This window comes from Grampus griseus (assembly GCF_964374135.1).
Source record: "Grampus griseus genome assembly, chromosome: 3".
Taxonomy (NCBI): Eukaryota; Metazoa; Chordata; class Mammalia; order Artiodactyla; family Delphinidae; genus Grampus; species Grampus griseus.
Genome location: NC_139019.1, coordinates 38,359,466 through 38,377,901, shown reverse-complemented (window position 1 = coordinate 38,377,901; position 18,436 = coordinate 38,359,466).

Genomic DNA, 18,436 nt, shown 5'->3' with positions numbered 1-18,436 from the left:
TTACTTCCCCAGCATGAAAGAGTCAGGAAACAGGAATATCCTTTCATGGATGTGGTTCCCATCTTGATCGGTGTGGTTAGCACTAAATCCATTAGCATTAATACTCCTCTTAAGAAACTTTGGATAAGTAGCTTTAAAACTGTGGATAATCAACGAAGAAATAGATTTTCTTGGGGGGAGGGTGAAATTGTTAGAAGAGAAGGCAGGAAGGAGGCAGAAGTGCTGAGTCACAGTACACAAAATTGATCTTGAAAACGAGGCAGGGATAATTGAAGTAATTGCCAGCCCTGCCTCCCTATTGGTCCCATTTCCTCTCTTCCACCCTTCCTGCCTCTCTTAGATCCATTCAGCCTGTGAGCAGCCACAGGAAGTTGATGGGCTGTGTCTGAGCCAGGTGCAGTGAACGTGTCCAAGGTAACTCTAAACTAGATTCTTCTTTTTTTTTAAAACTAGAATTTTGGCTTGTCAAGGTGGTCCCCTATGTTGAAATCAGCATGGATCCCATAAAGCAGTACATCTCAAACTTTAGTGTGCCTAAGAGGCGTCTGGGAAATCTCATTAAGATGCAGATTCTGATTCTGGAAGTTTGGGGTGGGGCTGGAAATTCAATCTCCCAGATGACGTCTATGATATTGGCCCTGGGACCACACATTGAGTAGCAAAGTCCTGTATCAGTGGCTCTCAACCCTCTCTGCACCTTAAAATTACCTACAAAGCTTTTTAAAAACAACTAGTGCTCTTTCCCAAATCAGTTAAATCAGAACAGGGGAGAGGGATGTAGTGAGTGGAGCAAGTAATAAAACTTTGTAAAAGCTCCCTAGGTGATTAAAATGTGTATCTATGTTTGAGACCCACTGGTCTATATCCTAATGTTAGTGAAATCAAATTTTCCTCATTTATCTGCCCCATTCCACCAGCTGCCAAGTCTTCATACCAAGTTACTAAATCCCTCTTCCCACTCTCTGGTACTTGGTCAAATCAACACACAGTTTCTTACTCTCTGTTACATCATTCCTCTCCCTCTACTGGTTTTCAATTCAATTCAAACACATATGTACTGATTAGCTGCCTGACACGTACCACGGAGGAATTAGGAGAACCAAAATCCCTACATCCTAGGAAAGTTGGATCTTATTGCAAGAATTTAGAAAATTATTGTAAAGTACTTAGAAATTCCATACTCAAATCCTACCCAGAATAGTGTTGTTGATTTCTAGGGAGTAAAGGTCTTGACTAAGTTTTTTAGGAAAGCTTTTTAAATTTGGTGGAACTCGAAGTCAAAGATACCTTTGAACCTCACAAGTGAGTGCTCAATCGAATTAACATGGGAAAGTTCAACAATTGAATAAGGGCTTTTAAAATCAGTTCTGGGAGTTTGAAGCTCCTGGGAAGCTTAGAACACAGTTGCTAGAAGGGAAAAGGAAAAGGGATTGCTAAGAGATATGGGGAGTGGGTTCTAGGAAACATAATCATTGTTCTAGATACTCCTGATGGCTTCAGGCGGGGAGAATGATTGTCGAAGACAAGTGCACATTGAAGAGGACTGGACTCAGGGACATCTAAGGTAAGTTTGGGAGACCTGAAGGAACTTGGAAGAATAGATAGGTTTTGGATAGGGCAAGAAAACATATGGGTTATTTCTGGGTATGAAATCTGAATTCCGATCAGAAATTGGAATTATGTGTACAGGGCTCAGGAGGGAAAGTGATATGGTTGGAACCAAAGGACACTAATGTAAGACGCGAGGAGCCAGACTGAAGAGATCTTTAAAAACTAGACTTTGTCAAAATTGGAGCTAATCCCAAGTGTTATATTATTTCAACTTCTGAACATGAAAATATTTTAGTTATATGAAATGTATGGCAATTTAAAGGCTCAGTAGTAGCCGAATTGCCTGAAAATGATGGCCAGTTACTAAAGCAAATTTGAAATATTGAAACCCAGGTAGGGTAGAAATGACAGCAGGATGCTGGGCTGATGGCAGTTTGGAAAGATGGAACGGAGGGGTAAATGTTGTTGTGAGTTATTGGGAACATCTCCATGACTTAGAAAACTAGTAACAGCAATCCAACAAAGGGACACTCTGAGAAGGACGGTTGACTTGGGTGGAAACAAAGTGAGTTCTGAGTTGAATATGCCAAATTTGAAGTGACCTCCAAAAGGAAATACCCTGAAGATTTTTTAATATGTGCATGGAAGATATCTGGGTGAAGATTAAGGATGTGCTGACCCAAATAACTCCAAGTGAGCAATGTGAATGATTTAGAAACATAGGGATAATGGGGACAATTCCAAAACATGAGGCAGAATCCTTGAATCCTGCCTGTGTCCTTCTCCTCTACCAGGATGTAAATGAATTCAGTCCATTGATTCCACTACCTCTCCAAAAACTAAAAGTGAAAGGATCCTATGATAATTTCTGCTTGGTCTCTCTTAGATACCAGTACTGGTATATCTGGCCAATGTAGACCAGTAGCATTCACCCTAAAGAGACTTTGCACCCATGCAAGGGGTTTCCGGTGGCCTCAATTTTTTAATTAAGTGAACTCAGCCTTGTAATTCCCATTTTTCAGCTCGTGGTTCTACACTTCATTATCTTAAACCAAATGTCCACAGTCCCTCAGGGCATCTTGCTAGCTGGGTAAATGTAGCCACCAGGGTTTTTCAATGCCCAAACTGATATAATTATTTATATATTCATTCTCTCTTTCATTTGACAGATTGAAATGTTTTGGACTAACATTCATCATTTTCCTTTTTTCTTTCCCTGGTGAGTAGGAAGATTAATAACATGAAACATCTTGAGTAGAGAGATGTGGTATTTGGTAGAAGCCAACATATAATCAAACCATTTTTCCTCCTCAATCTCTAGCTGAGTTATCTCGTTTTATTTTTCTGTGTCCACTGTAGCACTTATCCATTACTATTTCTAGGAGTAATCTGGCTCAAAACCAGTTATTGTTTGCTGGAGAATCTGGTTTTGTGGCCACATTGCTATAGCTACACCATAATAGGAGTAGTACCTAATAGGGTCAGATAGTAGTTAAAATTTCAAATAATCCTAATTTTCAGTCATTATTTGTCCTCACTGCTTTTGACACCATGTCTACCAGCACACTGTATTAATAAGAAATCAATGCATCCTGAGTATTTCTATTTTTATACTCTAGGAATTTCCATAGTAGAATTGTTTGTTCTTCAAACAAGATAAACAGAATTTAGAAAAGAAAGTTAGTAAACATTGAAAAATACAGAAAATTAATGTAAGTAAAACATCTGTAATATATGATAGCAGCTGACACTGAATTTTTGCCAGTGACATAAAAGTGCAGAAATTACACCAAGCACTGTGGGAGAAACACACTGTTAATCAAATATGTCAATGTATCTTCATGGCTGATAGCTAACAAGCCAGTACTGACCTAAATTTTACTGGAGAGCATTTTAAAAGCATTAAGCATATGCTGTTTACTTAGTTGATGCAATAAATATAAACATGCCTTGAGTTCACAGTAAATCCAAAGTACAGACCTTAAATAATTCTAACATTTTAAATCACATTGATTAATCACTAAAATACATTAGAAGAAACCGTTTCAGCAAATTTTTTGTGAAATAGGTCTTTTAGTCAAATTCGGTTCTTCCATTTCTATCCACTGCATGTGTAATTCATGAACCTTTAAACAGTATGAGATTATAGATAGCTAAACTGACATTTGTACTTTCACTTAGCAGCCTGAATTATCGGTACACTCTAAGCTTTTTAAATGTTAAAGCAATCATTGCTTTGAATTCATCTTGTGATGTCATTGCCACTAACAACTGTTATAATAAATTTGAAGTATATGAAAGCTTGGAAAGAATATTAGAAATATGTCTCATTTTAAATACATAACAATTAAATGATATACAACAAGAAGTGTGTTCTGATCCATCTATTAATGAAATGCTCTTTCAAAGTGTGATGTATTACTGCTATTTTTGTATGTCTGACCTTGCAGAGATTTTCATTTAAATGTGCTGTGCTTTTTGTTCAGTCAGAAAGAGCAGTATTCTACGCATGATAAGAATGTGTATACAAGTGTAAATGAATTTGTGTTAATGGATGTGTATACAAGTGATTACTTTTGCAACCCATGGATGGAACACCAAAGGCATACACAATAGTTGTATTATGCTAGGCCCAAAATTATAAATCTCATATTTACAGATTGAAAGGGATAATAGACATTAACTATTCCATGCTGAAATAATTTGAACTAGTTAACCATGGACTTTTTGCTCTTGGAAGTTGTGTGTGTGTGTGTGGGTGTGTGTGTGTGCCCATGCTTAATTGAGAAGTTGAGCATATTCATGGATAGGACTCTTTTCACCAGTTAAATGGGGCCACCCACATAGTCAGGATTCTTTGAGTATATCCATTTATCTCTGCTATGAAGATGGGCAATAACCAGCCATTTGGAAGAGAAATATAATAGTCCCATTTCCATTATCATCAGAGATGTTTGGCAGACACAGCATGGTTTACTTACTTCTTCTCCACCCACATGGGCCCAAGTAGGGCATGTTTGCACAGTATTTACTCTACTGGTCCAAGTTCCCATTAATAAATAAGTAGACCACCAGATGTCTTATCTGTGTTTTTGTCTGTCATAGGAACAAGGGTATTGAGGCGGTCGGGAAAAATATTTTAAAGAAAAGTTTAAGATACTCTTGCATGATGAGAAGATTAATCTCTAGCATGTTCTATTATCCCACATTCCAAACATCTTAAGCTAATTGGTAAATGCATATAAACAATAGAGCCAAAACAGCCGTACAGGATTATAACATTTCCTATATGAAAAATATGAACAACTTTGCAGAGTTAAACCTGAACATAGTCTTTTATTGTCTGAATTCTTATTCCAGAGCTGATATTTCAGATCTTATACCAACTATAAATTGAAAAGATATTCTTTTATAATCTAGAAATTTTCTACATTCTCCCACCCCAATCATCATGCAGTTTGACTTTCCAAATTTTTGACATAAAATTTGAAAGAAGGTGGAATTGGAATCTTTTTTATTGAAGTATAAATTGATTGACAATATTATATTTGTCTCAGGTGATTCAATATTTTTATAGATTGTACTCCATTTAAAGTTATTACAAAATGTTGCCTATATTCCCTGTGCTGTACAATACATCCTTGTAGCTTATTTACTTTATACATAGTAGTTTGTGCCTCTTAATATCCTACCCCTATCGTGCCTCTTCCCTTTTCCTCTCCTCACTGGTAACCACTCATTTTTTCTCTATATCTGTGAGTCGGTTTGTCTTGTTATACTGATTCATCTGTTTTACTTTTCAGACTCCAAATATGTGACAACATACAGTATTTGTCTTTGTCTGACTTATTACACTAAGCCTAATACCCTCTAAGTCCATCCGTGTTGTTACAAATGGCAGAAATTCATTCTTTTTTGTGGCTGAGTAATTTTCCATTGTGTATGTATACCACATCTTCTTTATCCATTAATCTGTTAATGGACATTTAGGTGGCTTCCATATCTTGGCTATTATAAGTAGTGCTGCTATAAACATTGGGGTGCATGTATCTTTTCGAGTTAGTGTTTTCTTTTTCTTCAGATATATACCCAGGAGTGGAATTGCTGGTAGTTCTATTTTTAGTTTTTTAAGGAACCTCCATACTGTTCTCCATAGTGGCTGAATCAATTTACATTCCCACCAACAGTGCACCAGGGTTCCCTTTTCCCCACCTCCTTGCCAACATTTGTTATTTGTGGTCTTTTTTGATGATAACCATTCTAACAGGTGTGAGGTGATATCCCACTGTGGTTTTGATTTGCATTTCTCTGATGTTTAGTGATTTTGAGCATCTTTTCACATGCCTGTTGGCCCTCTGCATATTTCCTTTGGAAAAATGTCTACTCAGATCTTCTGTCCATTTTTTTAACCAGGTTTTTTGGGGTTTTTTGACACTGAGCCATATGAGCTGTTTATATATTTTGAATATTAACCCCTTATTGACCATATTATTCACAAATACTTTCTCCCATTCTGTAGGTTGTCTTTTTGCTTTATTGATGGGATGGTTTCCTTAGCTGTGCAAAAGCTTTTATGTATAATTAGGTCCCATATTTTTATTTTTGCTCTTGTTTCCTTTGACTTATGAAACCGGTCCAAAAAAAATATTGCTATGATTTATGTCAAAGAGTGTTCCAACTATATTTTTTTGTAAGAGTTCTATGGTTTCCAGTCTTACATTTAAGTCTTTAATCCATTTTGAGTTTATTTTGGTACATGGTGTGAGAAAATGTTCTAATTTCGTTCTTTTGCTTGTAACTGTCCAGTTTTCCCAGCACCACTTATTGAAGAGACTGTCTTTTCCCCATTCTATATTCTTATCTCCTTTGTCATAGATTGATTGACCATAAGTACGTTGGTTTATTTCTGGGCTTTTTATTCTGTTTCATTGATCTATGAGTCAGTTTTTGTGCCAGTACCATACTGTTTTGATTACTGTACCTTTGTAGTATAAGTCAGGGAGTGTGATATATCCAGATATTTTTTTGAATTTTTGAATTATATTTTATTTATTTTTTTATACAGCAGGTTCTTATTAGTTATCCATTTTATACATATTAGTGTATATATATCAATCTCAATCTCCCAATTCATCACACACACACACACACCACCACATTTCCCCCTTTGTGTCCATACGTTTGTTCTCTACATCTGTGTCTCAATTTCTGCCTTGCAAGCCAGTTCATCTGTACCATTACTCTAGGTTCCACATATATGCATTAATATACAATATTTGTTTTTCTCTTTCTGACTTAATTCTCTCTGTATGTCAGTCTCTATATCTATCCACGTCTCTACAAATGACCCAATTTTGTTCCTCTTTATGGCTGATTAATATTCCATTCTATATATGTACCACATTTTCTTTATCCATTCGTCTGTCAATGGGCATTTAGGTTGCTTCCATGACCTGGCTATTGTAAATAGTGCTGCAATGAACATTTGGGTGCATGTGTCTTTTTGAATTATGGTCTTCTCAGGGTATATGCCCAACAGTGGGATTGCTGGGTCATATGATAATTCTATTTTTAGTTTTTTGAGGAACCTCCATACTGTTCTCTATAGTGGCTATATCAATTTACATTCCCACCAACAGTGCAAGAGGGTTCCCTTTTCTCCACACCCTCTCCAGCATTTGTTGTTTGTAGATATTCTGATGATTCTCATTCTAACTGGTGTGAGGTGATACCTCATTCTAGTTTTGATTTACATTTCTCTAATAATTAGTGACGTTAAGCAGCTTTTCATGTGCTTCTTGGCCATCTGTGTCTTCTTTGGAGAAGTGTTGTCTATTTAGGTCTTCTGACCATTTTTTGATTGGGTTGTTTGTTTATTTAATATTGACCTGCATGAGCTGTTTATATATTTTGGAGATTAATCCTTTGTCCATTGATTCGTTGGCAAATATTTTCTCCCATTCTGAGGGTTGTCTTTTCGTCTTGTTTGTAGTTTCCTTTGTTTTGCAAAAGCTTTTAAGTTTCATTAGGTCCCATTTGTTTATTTTTGTTTTTATTTCCTTTACTCTAGGACGTGGATGAAAAAAGATCTTGCTGTGATTTATGTCAAAGATTGTTCTTCCTATGTTTTCCTCTAAGAGTTTCATAGTGTCCAGTCTTACATTTAGGTCCCTAATCCATTTTGAGTTTCTTTTTTGTGTATGGTGTTAGGGAGTGCTCTAATTTCATTCTTTTATGTGTAGCTGTCCAGTTTTCCCAGCACCACTTATTGAAGAGACTGTCTTTTCTTCATTGTATATCCTTGCCTCCTTTGTCATAGATTAGTTGATCATATGTGCATGGGTTTATCTCTGGGCTTTCTATCCTGTTCCATTGATCTATATGTCTGTTTGGGGGCCAGTACCCTATTGTCTTGATTATTGTAGCTTTGTAGTATAGTCTGAAGTCAGGAAATCTGATTCCTCCAGCTCTGTTTTTCCCTCAAGAATGCTTTGGCTATTCAGGGCCTTTTGTGTCTTCATACAAATTTTAAGATTATTTTGTTCTAGTTCTGTAAAAAATGCCATTGGTTATTTGATAAGGATTGTGCTGAATCAGTAGATTGCTTTGGGTAGTATAGTCATTTTCACTATATTGATTCTTCCATTTTAAGAATATGGTATATCTCTCCATCTGTTTGTATCATCTTTAATTTCTTTCATTAGTGTCTTATAGTTTTCTGCATACAGGTCTTTTGTCCCCTTAGGTAGGTTTATTCCTAGGTATTTTATTCTTTTTGTTGCAATGGTAAATGGGACTGTTTCATTAATTTCTCTTTCAGATTTTTCACCATTAGTGTATAGGAATGCAAGAGATTTCTGTGCATTAATTTTGTATCCTGAAATTTTACCAAATTCATTGATTAGCTCTAGTAGTTTTCTGGTAGCATCTTTAGGACTCTCTATGTATAGTATCATGTCATCTGCAAACAGTGACAGTTTTACTTCTTCTTTTCCAATTTGTATTCCTTTTATTTCTTTTACTTCTCTGATTGCCATGGCTAAAATTTCCAAAACTATGTTGAATAATAGTGGTGAGAGTGGATATCCTTGTCTTATTCCTGATCTTAGAGGAAATGCTCTCAGTTTTTCACCATTGAGAATGATGTTTGCTGTGGGTTTATTGTATATGACCTTTATTATGCTGAGGTAGATTCCCTCTATGCCCACTTTCTGGAGAGTTTTTATCATAAATCGGTGGTGAATTTTGTCAAAAGCTTTTTCTGCATGTATTGAGATGATCATATGGTTTTTATTCTTCAATTTGTTAATATGGTGTATCACATTGATTGATTTGTGTATATTGAAGAATACTTGCATCCCTGGGATAAATCCCACTTGATCATGGTGTATGATCATTTTAATGTGTTGTTGGATTCTGTTTGCTAGTATTTTGTTGAGATTTTTGCATCTATATTCATCAGTGATATTGGGTGTGATTTTCTGTTTTTGTAATATTTTTGTCTGGTTTTGGTATCAGGGTGATGGTGGCCTCATAAAATGAGTTTGGGAGTTTTCCTTCCTTCCTCTGCAATTTTTTGGAAGACTTTGAGAAGGATGGGTGTTAGCTCTTCTCTAAATCTTTGATAGACTTCACCTGTGAAGCCATCTGGTCCTGGACTTTTGTTTGTTGGAAGATTTTTAATCAGAGTTTCAACTTCATTACTTGTGACTGGTCTGTTCATATTTTCTATTTCTTCCTGGTCCAATCTTGGAAGGTTATACCTTTCTAAGAATTTGTCCATTTCTTCCAGGTTGTCCATTTTATTGGCATGGAGTTGCCTGTAGTAGTCTCTTAGGATTCTTTATATTTCTGCAGTGTGTGTTGTAACTTCTTTTTCATTCCTAATGTTATTGATTTTAGTCCTCTCCCTCTTTTTCTTGATGAGTCTGGCTAATGGGTTATCAGTTATGTTCATCTTCTCAAAGAACTAGCTTTTAGTTTTCCTGATCTTTGCTGTTGTTTTCTCTGTTTCTATTTCATTTATTTCTGCTCTGATATTTATGATTTCTTTCCTTCTATCAGATTTGGGTTTTGTTTCTTCTTCTTTCTCTAGTTCCTTTTGGTGTAAGGTTAGATTGTTTATTTGAGATTTTTCTTGTCTCTTGAGGTAGGCTTGTATTGCTATAAACTTCCCTCTTAGAACTGCTTTTGCTGCATCCCCTAGATTTTCGATCATCGTGTTTTCATTGTCATTTGTCTCTAGGTATTTTTTGATTTCCTCTTTGATTTCTTCAGTGATCTCTTGGTTATTTAGTAACATATTGCTTAGCCTCCACATGTTTGTGCTTTTTACGTTTTTTTCCCTGTAATTGATTTCTAATCTCATCGCATTGTGTTCAGAAAGGATGCTTGATATGATTTCAATTTTCATAAATTTACTGAGGATTGATTTGTGACCCAAGATGTGATCTGTCCTGGAGAATGTCCATGCACACTTGAGAAGAAAGTGTAATCTGCTATTTTTTGATGGAATGTCCTATAAATATCAATTAAATCTATCTGGTCTATTGTGTCATTTAAAGCTTGTGTTTCCTTATTAATTTTCTGTTTTGATGATCTGTCCATTGGTGTAAGTGATGTGTTAAACTCCCCCACTATTTTTGTGTTACTGTCAATTTCCTCTTTTATAGCTGTTAGCAGCTGCCTTATGTATTGCGGTGCTCCTATCTTGGGTACATACATAGTTATTATTGTTATATTTTCTTGGATTGATCCCTTGATCATTATGTAGTGTCCTTCCTTGTCTCTTGTAACATTCTTTATTTTAAAGTCTATTTTATCTGATATGAGTATTGCTACCCCAGCTTTCTTTTGATTTCCATTTGCATGGAAGATCATTTTCCATCCCCTCACTTTCAGTCTATATGTTTCCCTAGGTCTGAAGTGGGACTCTTGTAGACAGCATATATATAGGCCTTGTTTTTGTATTGATTCAGCGAGCCTGTGTCTTTTGCTTGGAGCATTTAACCCATTCACGTTTAAAGTAATTATCGATATGTATGTTCCTATTACCATTTTCTTAATTTTTATGGGTTTGTTTTTGTAGGTCCTTTTCTTCTCTTGTGTTTCTCACTTAGAAAAGTTCCTTTAGCATTTGTTGTAGAGCTGGTTTGGTGGTGCTGAATTCTCTTAGCTTTTGCTTGTCTGTAAAGCTTTTGATTTCTCCATCAAATCTGAATGAGATCCTTGCCGGCTAGTGTAATCTTGGTTGTAGGTTCTTCCCTTTCATCACTTTAAATATGTCATGCCACTCCCTTCTGGCTTGTAGAGTTTCTGCTGAGAAATCAGCTGTTAACCTTATGGGAGTTCCCTTGTATATTACTTGTCATTTTTCCCTTGTTGCTTTCAGTAATTTTTCTTTGTCTTTAATTTTTGTCAATTTGATTTCTATGTGTCTTGGTGTGTTTCTCCTTGGGTTTATCCTGCCTGGGACTCTCTGCACTTCCTGGACTTGGGTGGCTATTTCCTTTCCCTAGTTAGGAAAGGTTTCGACTATAATCTCTTCAAATGTTTTCTCGGATCCTTTCTCTCTCTCTTCTCCTTCTGGGACCCCTATAATGTGAATGTTGCTGTGTTTAATGTTGTCTCAGAGGTCCCTTAGGCTGTCTTCATTTCTTTCCATTCTTTTTTCTTTATTCTGTTCCACAGTAGTGAATTCTACCATTTTGTCTTCCAGGTCACTTATCCGTTCTTCTGCCGCAGTTATCCTGCTGTTGATTCCTTCTAGTGTATTCTTCTTTTCAGTTTTTGTATTGTTCATCTCTGTTTGTTTGTTCTTTAATTCTTCTAGGTGTTTGTTCTCTAATTCTTCTACATCTTTGTTAAACATTTCTTGTATTTTCTCAATTTTTGCCTCCAATCTTTTTCCAAGGTCCTGGATCATCTTCACTTTCATTATTCTGAATTCTTTTTCTGGAAGGTTGCCTATCTCCACTTCATTTAGTTGTTTTTCTGGGGTTTTATCTTCTTCCTTCATCTGGTACACAGCCCTCTGCCTTTTCATCTTGTCTATCTTTCTGTGAATGTGGTTTTTGTTCCACAGTCTGCAGTATTGTAGTTCTTCTTGCTTCTGCTGTCTGCCCTCTGGTGGATGAGGCTATATATATCCAGCTTTGTTCTTTTTTGTCAAAATTGTTTTGGCTATTTGGGGTTGGAAACTTTTTTCTTAATGAACTGAGAAAGTAAACTTCCATCAAGCTGAAAATCATCCTAGAATGCTGACTACTTAGATATCAAACTTAAGCTAATTAGGAAGTCTCTTTTACAGTCAGATGATTCTCATTTTGGACAGAATTTTATTGATTCTGATTCAGTAGGATCCTGTTCAAAATTCTTCAATCATTCTCCCTGAAATGATGTTCAAATCCATCCCTATCATTTCAGTCCTACTGTTCTTATTTCCCACCACTGCCCTACAGGGCCACCCACCCATGCATACACATACCACACCTAACTGACTTAATCCCCTCATTGTTCTTGGTCATTCTTCCAAAGCCTCTCCCACTCCAACTTTACTTACCAGAATTCTACTTCATTCAAATCCCAGTTCAGTTTATTCCCCTCTGCCTGCTCCCTTTCCCAAAGTGACCATACTATACCAGTTTGTTCTTGCTATTCATAGATCTGTATCAATCCATCTTAGATTATTATTATATCATGGTGATGATTAATCAGTACTTGTTGTTGATGACAATGATGACAAGGACGATGATGATGATGATGATGATGATAATCAAAGAAGCATAGGAATACACTTTGGCTGGAGATGTTTTTCCTCTCAATATGAATGTCCATTAATATGTCCGTGAGCACACACAAGGCTATCAGATCCCATTTAAATGAATCAAGAAGCTCACATAAAACTCGGGGGAAAAGTATACTCTCTTACATAACACTGGATGTTCTAGGACATTAAAATCAAGTTAAGAATATACTCAGTTTACTGAAGGGGAAAATAAAGTAACTCATACTTAAAATAACCTACAACTTAGACCTTATGATTATACCTCTTTTCTATGGAAATCTTTTAAGGTATACATAGTTCACTGCTTTATATAGAAATATTCACCTTTCCTTTCATTTATGAGTTAACAATTATTAAACACTACCTATATGCCAGGCTCTGTGCTATCAATTCTATATTTATTATTTCATTTATTCTTCAAAATAATTTAATAAAGATAAATAAAATTGTAATCAAACTCTGATAAAGAAGCCCTAGCACAGAGAATTAAACAATTGTCCAGGGTCACACAGCTGGATTAGGTGAAAGGATTCACAGCTGTATCTGGAACAAAAGGCCATTCTTTTAATGGTGATTCTAACCTCCAGAGGAATGGTAACAAGAGACTTTTTAGTCTCATCACATTTTTGAAGGGTGTCTCTTACCACCTCTGTGACAGTGACAGGGTCTTTAACCTCTCTCAACCTCAATTTCTTCATCTATACAATGAGAGATGGTGATATGTAAAGTTTATTATAGTTCCTCAACCATAGAAGATTTTTAGATGCCTGATAAATGTATTTTCTATTCTCCTGCTATAATAAATCTGAAATCAATTCTCACAGACCTAAATTTTTAATATGTCATTGCTTTTCACTAAACCTCAAATCTCTCTTATTGTGTTGATACTTAAACCAGCAGAATAATTTCAGGCAAGTGTAAGTTTTGGTCGGATCAGTCAGCATGGTGATATATCAGTAAGGCAAGAGAATATTGACTAAGAAAATATGCAACCAAAGAAGTATACTCTCCTGATTAGTTGCATTTAGGATGATTCTGTGAAACATTCTCAGCACAAGCATAGACAAGTATCTCCGTTAAGTATTTTCAGTCTCATGTAAGTGTGAGTATACATGGGAAAGAATATTTATTTGTTTATACCATGACTCATTACACAAAGGATTTATGAAAAATTACAACAGACTGAATAAAATAAAATTAAGATAAAATAGAAATATGAAAAATGTATTAAAACTTATGTAAGCTGAGGCAAAAATTCAAGACCATGTAAACTTAGAAGACAAAAAAAAAAATTAGAGTGTAAAAGCCAATGTAAACACAATAGTAGAATTTCAAAGTTGGCCCTGATCACTGTAGGCACTAAAGAGTCAGGTATGTAATGCACAATGTCTTTAAAGAAGAGGAAGAAGAAGAAAAATCAGAAGGAATCTTCTCAACTTGTTAAGAAAATGAAAATTTGTCAATATTGACTGATACAGTGAACAATGTTTTTGATAACATTTCTATAGCTTCTTGGGTAAATGGCTGAGCTTATGTGAGTTTTGTACTTTTGCATGTTAGTATACTTATTTATACATGAACATGAGCTCCTAAATGTATGAGTGTCATGTGTGGGTTTATATGTAATATGGAAACAAAAGGGAGGTTTAATATCATAGTCTTTATACTATATCCTCTCTAAATCAAATCTTTTTGTTTGGTTCACATTTTGTCCCTATTAACAACTGAAATGCTTTCAACCCTGTTGAAAAAAATGATTATTAGACAATCTAAACTGCATTAAAGTATCCCCAAACTTATTATATCTTAACCAGCTAGTGGCTGTTGAATTTGATTATATTAAGTTTACTTGAGAGATTTTTCACAGTAAGAAATCAGAGTCGTGAAAGCTCTACTAAACAAGAATGAAAGTTAAAAGTTGGTTAAAAGTGACGCTTTCAACTAGAATCAAAATTATTCACTGATGATCCTCTTTCTCCAGACAAGTTCCAAGTAGTTCTTACTAGGCTTCCCTAGCATTAAAACAGAGGTCAGGGCTTCCCTGGTGGCGCAGTGGTTGAGAGTCCGCCTGCCGATGCAGGGGACGTGGGTTCGTGCCCCGGTCCGGGAAGATCCCACATGCCGTGGAGCGGCTGGGCACGTGAGCCATGGCCGCTGAGCCTGCGCGTCCGGAGCCTGTGCTCCGCAACGGGAGAGGCCACAACAGTGAGAGTCCCAAGTACCGCCAAAAAAAAAAGAGGTCAAATGCAAATTGTAGTTTAAGCACTTACAGTCATCTTTATATATTTGGATTGATTGTATATAATTCACTGACTCAAACCTGAACTTTGATTCTACTTTATTTATTTATTCAATCAACAAATATGCATTGAGCGCATACTATGTGCCAGGATGGATATATAACCATAAATAAAACATAACGCCTTTTATCAAGTCTCTTGGGAAGGCAGACGAGTAAACAGAAGGTTTCAGGAGAGTGCATTTGTGCTTCCATGGATAAGAGAGACATAGACACCCAGCCTCAGGTGTCAGGGAAATCTTCCTGCCATTTAATTGGATCCTCTATGAAAAAATACGAGTTATCCAGATGAAAATGCAGGGAACAATGTTCTTCACAGAGGAAACAATATAGACAAATATACAAATAATGTTGGGAACACTTCAAATGGATTAAAGCATCAAATGAGGGCAGGAGTATGTGATGAGACAAGAAAGGAGTACAAAGCAAAGGCCAGATCAGGAAGGGATTTACATGCTGTTAATAAGGAATTTTGATTTTTATCCTGAGTAACATTATTGAAGTGATCGAAAGATTTTTTTCTGGGGATTAATAGAAGATTCCCATTTTGGTGACTTGTTTATGAAACACGAATTAAAAGAGATTGAGGCAGACACTAGTAGTTTCCTACCTAAAATCCTTTCTCGCACTTTTAAGGTAAATGAACTGAACTAAAACAGCTTCCAAGACTCTCTTGCAGCTAGAAACGGCCATGTGATGCAATTTTGTGTGTAGCTGAACCACACTGACTCCATTTTGTCAGCTCCATCTTAGGCCTGCAGTCCTACCCCCTCCCCTTTCTATGTGACTGAGATTTATCCTACTCACAAGGAATTCACCCAAGCCAGATAAGTTCCATATCAACTTTAACCCTTGCCTTCATCTGATATGAAAACTGGAAGAATGCCGTTTTCTGACACAGATGGTTAATAATGATCAGCAAGGAATAATGGTTATGACACCTCCAAGGGGAGGAAAACCCCCTGGTCTGCATCAGTTTGGATTTGCTTCTTCCTTAGTAGTCAGATTCTATCTTTAGCTTTGGCCTTTTTAAATCCCCCTGTACCATTTTCAGTGGAGCAGAGTGCAGCTTCAAATGCTTCTGAATGGTCATCCCCTACCCCCCACACTACCCTATATGTAAATTATCCACAATAAAATTCACATTTGTACTTTACGGTTGCTTCTCAGTTCAGAAGATATTCAATATCTCCACCTTCCAACATTTTAACTAATCAGATGTAGGCAGAGTTCCCTTGGAGAGGGCTTCCCTTGCTAATTAAAATAGCAAAGCTTCAAAAGTAGGGGGATTTTTGCCTTTCCTCTTTCTCCCTTCCTTCTTCTTCTTTTCTGAGATGTATGTGATTCTGAGGATATTGGAACCATCTTGCATTCATGTGGATACAAAACACAATTAAAGATTACAGAAAGATAAAAGATGGAGATATAATTCTTTGTAGAATATCAATGTTTTAGGAATGAATGGAGGAACTCCAGCCTACTATGTACATAGAGAAGGAGCTGTCATAGAGGTAAGAAGAAGACAGTGAATGTGCAGTGCTATTGAGGTCAAAGGAAGAGAACATTCAGGAAAAAGGTAGTGGTGAATAGCATGAAAAGTGACAGACATCAAGAAGGGTCATGAACAGGGATCCTCAGGAGTACAAAAAAAAAAAGGAGATGTTTCTCTTCTCTGTTTTTTCATCAATGATCTAAACTTTTCCATGAGCCCTCACCCTGCTGAGAAAATGGGAAATTTATACTTTCCAATTAATGATATCACCAGCTCTTCTAGTTCAAAATTTCTTATTTTTATAAAAGTTCCTTTCAACTAAGTTCTCAGTCTTTCAAAATACTTCCCTCCCGATCTTTATCCTTCAGAAAGTGCGAGTGCACAAGAGCTTACTGGGTCCTCATAGTGGAGTAGAAAGTGGGATCTTGGCCCTATACTCTATACTCGTGACTGTGGTGAGGGTCTACTTTATTCCACACTGGGACTGGTCACTGCCAAGGTACAATTGATTGCATATGGACTTCTAGACAAGCCCCAGCAACCACCACTGCTTGACACAAAAACTGCTTCCAGTTACTAAGGTCTGTGCCCTCAGTGTCCTGCTCTTCTTGTCCTCAAGATTCACCTGGTCTAGAAATCCAGCAGTGCTCTCAGGTCACCAAGGTGGAGTGGGATTTATAAATTGGCCACAATGAACTTGAGGCTTTAGCCCCTTCAGAACCACAATTTGTCATGAAGCATGAATCTCCCCAGGTCTTGCCTGGAGAAGCACCCAACTCATTCACTCACCTTCCCCTGCAATGTTCTCTGGAGGTTTCTGCTACACCCCTTGGCTCTCGATGTTCCCTAATCCCATCCCATCAGCAGAAATACAGCAAATCAAAGATTTTAGAACCTACAAACTTCATTCACCCCTACCGCTTTTCTATTTTCCATTTTCTCTTCCTTCCTTCCTTCCTCAGTGGTTATCAAACTTCAGCACACATCAGAATAACCTGGTGGATTTATTAAAATCCAATTTTCTAGGCCCCACCCCCTGGAGTTTCTGATTCAGTAGGTTTGGGTTGGATTTGGAGAATTTGCATTTCTAACAAGTTTCCAGGTGCTGTTGATAATGCTGGTCCCCAAACCACACTTAGAGAACTACTACTGTTCTACAGCTGATTGGTTGCAGATTGAGGGGAAGGGGGTTGAATTAAGCCTCAAGGCAACTCAGTCTTAAATTTGGAAGAGACATTCTCTCTAAACAGTGAAGAAAACTATTTTCTGAAACCTTCAATGGTGGTTCTTCTTATGGGAGCTAAAGGATGGAAGTTAGGGATTACCAAAGACGAAAATATATTTTTGTAATAGTCCAAAGATTTCTCTCCATTACAGCAAGACAAAAGGTCTTTTGTGGCTTTGGAGAGTGCCAGTTCATTAGAAAGAGGGAGCAAAAGGCAGATTCCAATGAATTAACAAGTGAATCGAAGATAAGGAGGTAGTAGACAGTGAGTATAAACAATGTTTTCAAAATCTTGACCGTGATCTCTCTCTCTCTCTCTCTCTCTCTCTCTCTCTCTCTCTCTATGGGGGTGGAGGAATAGCAGAGACTTGAACATGTTAAAATGTTGCTGGCAATGACTAGCAGAATGGTTTGAAGACACAGAAGAGAGTTTAAAATCGATGATCTAAATTCCCTGATGAAAGGAAGGAAGATAGAATTCAAAGCCCAGGGAGGGTGACTATGTTAGGAGGAGAGAGAGAGAGACTGTGCATCCATGGTGAGAGAAAGGACAGAGTTTGTATTGAAAGTGAGGAGTTTCAAGTTGAGTGTTTGGGGAGGTACATGGTAGAGTAGGGGGTTTTAGACATCTGGAGAATATTTGCAAGAGCCTTTCTCCAGAATGAGAGTAGACTAACAAAGAAAGATGGGAGGGTTGAAGTTCCAGTTGCCATTACTAAAGATTTAATGGTTCCTGTGTCTACCCAAACTCCATTTAGTCTCAGATCTATTCCTAGGCATTCTCTTCCTTTGGCAATAGTCCTTCTGCCTCTGTCTCTCCAGACTAGGGGCAAAGCAGCTTCCTGCTTTTGCTTATCTCTGAGTTTACCTGCAGTTTCAGGTGGGCTTTCAGTTCTTGGTAACCAATTCCCACATGAAATTCCTTGTTTTAAATTCTCAAATTGGTTTCTAACTTCTGGCTGGACCCTGACTCATCCAGCACTAAGCGCTTTGGTTGTGAGATCCTTCAATGGATGTGGACAATTGAAATAGCCTCTGAGCTATTGCCAAGAAGGAATGATGGTGGAGCAAAGGGACAAAGGA